Source organism: Sorex araneus, chromosome 2, assembly GCF_027595985.1.
Source record: "Sorex araneus isolate mSorAra2 chromosome 2, mSorAra2.pri, whole genome shotgun sequence".
Classification (NCBI taxonomy): Eukaryota; Metazoa; Chordata; class Mammalia; order Eulipotyphla; family Soricidae; genus Sorex; species Sorex araneus.
In genome coordinates this window covers 31,427,876-31,434,749 of record NC_073303.1, presented here as the reverse complement: position 1 = coordinate 31,434,749, position 6,874 = coordinate 31,427,876, and positions in this window count along the sequence as shown.

Below are 6,874 nucleotides of genomic sequence, written 5' to 3'. Positions count from 1 at the left end.
ATCTTGACGTCATCACGTACCGGCTCCGCCTGGACCGGAGTCGAGACTTTTTCTGCGCTTCTGGGGGAAGAGTTTCGCGCAGTCGACCCTACGGGTGCCGCAATGGCCAAAAATTAATCAAAAGCGTTTGGAGCGCCGCGGTGGAAAGTTAACTGGCAGAGTTAAAGTGCTTCCGGATTCTCCCCCACCCCACCCCCGATCGCTTGATTTGGGTCGACTCCCCAGCGACAGTGAGAAGCAGGGGTACGATTAGGAACCTCTGGGGAAAAAAAAACACAACCGGGCCGGAGCGATAGTACAGCGGAGAGGGCGTTTGCTTTGTATTCGTTGGACTTGGTTCAATCCCCAGCATCCCATATGGTCCCCCAAGCACCGCCAGGAGTAATTCCTGAGTGCAGAGCCAGGAGTAACCCCTGAGCATAGCTGGGTGTGACCCCAAAAGTGAAAAAAGAAAACAAACCTCTGGACTCGGGGATAAGAAAGGAGGAAAAAATAGGACCCCTCTGGCTTTCCAACCTCTATGGAAAACCATATGGTGATTTCTCAAATAATTAAGAGCAAGGGCCGGAGAGAGAGTAAAAGAGTTAAGTGCTTGTGCGGGGCCGGAGGGATAGGGTAGGGAGTTTGCCTCGCACGCAGCCATGCATGGCACCATATGGTTCCCCCTACCTCACCCCGCGCCATCCCAGCACTGCCAGGAGTGATCCCTAAACGTGCGTTATCCTGAACATTGCCGAGGATTGCCCCCAAAACAAGAATTTTAAAAATAAAAAGCAAAGTGCTCTCTCTCGCCACATAGTTTTCACCACTAGGGAGCGACTAGAGCACGGAGCACCGTTGGGTGTGGCCATTTTTTTTTTTTTTTTTAATAAGTAGACGCCAGAGAGACAACAGAGAGTTAAAGCACTTACCTTGCAAGCGGCAGGCACATTCCCTGGATCCTGACACTCCAAGGTCTTCGGAGCACCGCAGGGGAGAAACACCTCCACTTGGGGAGTAGCCCTGCTCCCCAAGCATTACCAAGTGTGGGGCAAACAAACAAACAATTATAAATAGAACTACCATATGATCCTTCAATTTCACTGCTAGGTATCTATCCAAAGAACACAAATACACTGATTGGAAAACATATGTACACCTCTATGATGTACACTCGCAGGGCTTTCTAATAGCCAAGACCTAGAAAACAACCCAAGTGCCCAATGGCAAATGAGTGGATAAGGATGTGATGAGGCAGAGAGATGGTTTAAATAGTCGGAGGCTATTTAGAGGCTTGCTTTGCTTGTGTTCCATCCCTGCATGCTTGCCCACACCCCTACTTGGATGCACCTTTGGCAAAGTGCCTAATGAGTGGCCTCTGGCAAGAACTCCCACTGGGGAGGCCCTATAAAATGAAAATAAAGGGGCCTGAGAGATACAGGGGGTAGGGTTCTTGCCAGGCATAAGGATGACCCAGGTACAATCCCTGGCACCTCATACAGTCCCCTGAGTCTGCCAAGAGTGATCTCTGAGTACAGAGCCCTGAGCATGGCTGGGTGTGACCCCTGAACAAAACAAAAAGTAAAATAAAAATATGAAAATATGACATATAAACACAGTGGAAGAGTGCTTAGCTGTTAGAAAAAGACAAAGTCTTGCCTTCTGTTAAGCTAAGCAAAAAAATCAAAAGGAGACAAATAGCAGATGATCTCATTCATACGTGGCATAAAAAGAAAGCAAGAAAACAAAGTCCAGTAAGTCAAACACATAGACTCTGACCACAAAACTGAGGTTATCGGGATGTGAGGGTGGTGGAGTGGGCTTAAAGGGTTCAATAAACTGCTGTGGAGGGATATTGGCGTTTTGATGATGGGCTTGGGGTGGTGACATTGCTCCCTATGACAAAGAAGAAAATATAAGAGCCAAAGAGGTAAGACAGCAGGTAAAATGCTTGCCTTGCATGTATTCAAGCTAGGCTCAATTCCTGGCAACACATATAACCTCCTAAGTGCTCCCAGGTGTGATTCCTGCGCACAGAGCCAGGAGTAAGCTCTGAGCATCTCTGAGTTTGACAGAAGAAGGAGGAGGAAAAGGAAAAGGAGTGTGTGTGGGGGGGCATGTAACAACAAAAAAAAAGTTGTAACTGTATCTCATGGTGATTCAATAAAAAAACAAGCAAAAAAAGTTACTGAGAGAGGGAAGAGAAGAAAAGTGCCTGCCATAGAGGTAGGGGCGATGGTTGTTGGAACATTGTGTGACTAAAACCTAATCATTAACAGCTTTGTAATAGTCCATCTGATGGTGATTCAATAAAAAAAATCATAAATAAAAAGAAATCAAACAGTCTTCTTTTTTTTTTTTCTTTTTAGGTCACATCTGGTAATGCTTAGAGATTACTCCTAGCTTTGCACTCAAGAATTAGTCTGGCATGCTCGTCGGACCATATGGGATGCTGGGAATCGAACCTGGGGTCAGCCGCGTGCAAGGCAAACGTCCTACCCACTGTACCCACTCCCCCTCAAGCAGCCTTCTAAGATGAGTAATTGGATTTCCCTCTTCCCATATCCAATAAGGTGAGTCAATAAAGTTAAAAATCATACATGATAACCTGTCAGCATCTCTATTACATACCATAATGCCTAAAATGAGAGAGAAAGAGAAAGAGAGGAAAGAGTGGTGCCTGCCATAGAGGCAGACTGGGGTGGGGTGTGTGGGGGGCTGATGAGAAGGAAACTGGGGACATTGTCACTTGTCACTTGTCATCCCATTGATCTTTTATTTGCTCGAGCGGGCACCACTAATGTCTCCATTCGTCCCTGTCACGTGCTAGTGTAGCCCAGTGATATCTGCTCGCTCTAGGAACAGGAAGAGCCTCAAACTGCTCATTCAGGGTTTTGACGAGGAAGTCTGACCATCTCGTTGGTGGGCGGCCAAGCGGTCTTTTGACGTCCCGTGGAATCCAGTTGGTAACAGCTCTAGTCCAGAGGTCATCTCTGAATCGCATTACATGTCCGGCCCATCTGAATTTTGACGCCTTGGCAAATGAGACAGCAGCCGTGATTCTTTTTTTTTTTTTTTTTTTTTTTTTTTTTTTTGCTTTTTGGGTCACACCTGGCTATGCACAGGGGTTACTCCTGGCTTTTCACTCAGGAATTACCCCTGGCTGTGCTCAGGGGACCATATGGGATGCTGGGATTTGAACCTGGGTCGGCCGCGTGCAAGGCAAACGCCCTACCCGCTGTGCTATCTCTCCAGCCCCAGCAGCCGTGATTCTTGACCGTCAACAGAGGTTGGAATTTCGGATTCCTTCTCTCACTTGAGTGAAGCATGATACTCCAAGCATAGCTTTCAATTCCTCTTTGGGATACCCGAATAGCGAATAGCTTTCTCATCCTATCTGTGTAGGGCCCAGGTCTTTGAGGCATATGTTAATGCAGGAGACTGGGGACATTGGTAATGGGAAATTACACTGGTGGAGGGATGGGTGTTGGAACATTGTATGACTGAAATCCAATCATGAACAGCTTTAATGCTCTATGTCATGGCGATTCAATAAAAATTAAATAAATAATTAATTTTAAAAAAGTTATTAAAGGGACTTGAAAGGACTAGAGAGATAGTACAGGCATTAAGGTGCTTGCCTTTCATGTGGCCGACCCCAGGCACTGCATACGGTTCCCCAAGCACTATCAGGAGTGATCCTTAAGCACAGAGCCAGAGTAGTTCTGTGAATGCTGTTGAAAGACATAAACAAGGGCTTAAATGGAGAACCATAGCATTGCCGTGACTAGGAAGATCAGATACTTAAAGATGTTGGTGCAATACCAGTTAAAAAGATAAGCCTAGGGGCTGAAGTGATAGCACAGCGGATAGGGCGTTTGCCTTGCACGCGGCCGACCTGGGTTCGATTTCCAGCATCCCATATGGTCCCCTGAGCACCGCCAGGGCTCATTCCTGAGCAGAGCCAGGAATGACCCCTGGGCACCGCCAGGGGTAATTCCTGAGCAGAGCCAGGAATGACCCCTGAGCATCGCTGGGTGTGACCCAAAAAGAAAAAAAAAAGATAAGCCTAATGAATCTCCAAAATGTTTACCGGAAAGAGAGGAAACTTCGGGAAGTTTATAGCATAATATCATTGCATGAAATTAAAAACCACCTAAAATTTAGGTGTTTGATCAAGTAAATGAAAGGTAAATTTGTTTTGTTATGTTTTTATTTTGGGGGTGCAGGGGGCTGGGGCCTATATCCTGCATTCTCAGGGCTATTCCTGGCTCTGTGCTCAGGAAAGACCCCTGGCAGTGCTTAGGGGTCTATGTATGTTACTGGAGATTCCAACTAGGGTCAGGTAAATAAATGCAAGGCTAGCGCTTAACCCCTGTTCTATATCTTGGGTCCAATATCGACAAATTTAGGATGGTATTACACAGCATCAAGGATATTTGACTAATTAATAATAATGTTTCTTTACAGACTCAGGTTTGTTTTATTTTTCTTTGTACATTATACCTACATGATATATATCTTTTTTATTTATTTTCTTTTGGGAGGGGTCACACCCAGTGATGCTCAGGGGTTATTCTTGGTTCTGCACTCAGAAATTACTCCTGGCATTGCTTGGGGGACCATATGGAATGCCGGGGATTGAACCCAGTTTGGCTGCATGTAAGGCAAATGCCCTACCCACTGTACTATCACTCCGGCCCCCATATATATAATTTTGTTTCAGTAAATGCATATATGAAAAGTGTGCCAACCGAATGCATTTGTGTAATTAGCACCTAGATCAAGAACATGTAGTTACTGCTGCAGAAGATCCTCTCAAGATATTACCAATTTCTCCTTACCCCAAAGGGGAATCACTATCTTATTTTCCAAACTCAGATTAATTTTGTCTATTTTCACTGTTTTATAGAAATAAAACCATATGAATATGTCCTCTGTTTTTGGATTCTTTTACTCTCATTGTGTTTTTTTTTATTGAATCATGATGAGAACAGTTACAAAGCTTTCAGGTTTAAGTCTCAGTCATACAATGATCAAACACCCATCCCTTCACCAGTGCACATGTTCCACCACCAAGAACCCCAGTATACCTCCCATCCCCGCTCCCCCACCTATGTGACTGATGATCTTCACTTTACTCTCTCTTTACTTTGATTACATTCAATATTTCAATAGAAAACTCACTTACTATTTGGAATTTTCCCCAACAATCACACCTACCAAAAAGGCATCATTTGATAATTTGCTTTCCATTGCTGAGAATGAAGAGCATAGGAGGTCGTGTAGCCACTATTGCGGCTGCGCAGTTTTGGATTTCTGGTATTTTAGTAATTAAGTCCAGAGAAATTTCTGCCAGAAGTCACATCACTGCAAGCTCATACCTCTGGTTAGTGGGCTCTAAAAGATGGCGGTCGCCACCGAAAGGAAAGGCTGAGAGAGAAAAACTTTTCCCCTCCCGGGTCAGCATGGTGCTGTAGCTTAGTTCACAGTCTAGAGGCATTTCTGCAAAAAGCCACTGGGTGCCGAAAGTAGTTAGTGGGCCTCTGGGATCATGGTTGTTCAGGAACGGAGGAGCCGTTTGTGTGGGGCCGCTCAGGGATTTCATTATGCTTATGAGGTTCAATCTGCTGTATTTCATTGTGCTTTTCTTTTGGGGGGAGGTGGGGAGCTACTGGCTCTGCACTCAGGGTTAGTTCTGTCTCTCTACTCAGGAATTACTCTCGGTGGTGCTCAGAAGGACCTTAGGGATGCCAGGGCTCGAAACCAGGTTGGCTGAGTGCAAGCATGCCCTACCGGCTGTACTATCACTTTGACTCCCCCAGACAACATTAAAAAATACCATTGGGGCTGGAGAGATACTATAGCAGGTAGGGCATTTGCCTTGCATGAGGCTGACCCGTGTTCCATATGGTCCCTTGAGTATCGCCAGGACTGATTCCTAAGCGCAGAAACAGGAATAACTCCTGGGCATTGTTGGGTGTGATTCAACATGTGTGTGTGTGTGTGTGTGTGTGTGTGTGTGATTAGAGCTATATAAAGGTTTGTCTTAATCTTTAGAGCGTCCTCCCTGGGGCCAGGGAGATAGTTCAAAGAGTTGGACTTCATGCTTCGTGTGTAGAAGCCATGAATTCAATATCTAGTACTCCACGGTCCCTCAAACATCACAGGGAGTAGCTCTTTGGCACTCTGGGTGCCCCTCTCTCTAAATAAGATATTCCTGCCTAGGGTAAGAGGATAAATCAGTGAATTCTCCAGATTGTCGTTAACCTCCATGAGTAATAACTTAGTCCACTCCTCAGAAGCTTGGGAGAAGCCTGCCTGGTGCCAGGTCATCACAGGGAGAGATATCGTAAATCAAGAGTGAACTGGCTAGGTACGCAGCCTTGTGTTGGCTTCCACGGAGACTAACATTAAAAATGTAGCTTCTGGGGCCAGAGCAGTAGGTACAGAGGGGAGGGCACTTGCCTTGCATGTGGCCAGCCCAGGTTCCCTCCCTGGCACCTTATACAGTCCCCTCAGCTTATTAGGACTGAAGTCTGAGTGCAGAGCCGGGAGTAAGCCCTGAGCACTGCTGGGTGTGCACCCCCCCAAAAAAAAATACACAAAACTCAGCTTCTTCACTAATGGTTGGCATTTCTTTTCTGATTGCTTTTGGAGCTAAACCCTATGGTGTGTGAAGGGCTGCTCCCAGCTCAGTTGATGCCAGTAGCACCTGGACGATCATGTAGTGCCACGCATGGAATCCACCCTCCTGAATGCAGAGAATGTGCTCAGCCCATTGAGTCATGTCTCTGGCCCGTGGTTTGTCTTTCTATGGGGTGGAGGAGAAATCATAAAATATTCGTCCAGACTGGAGAAAGGTGAACAGCCATGACTCCTGCACAGGCTAAGA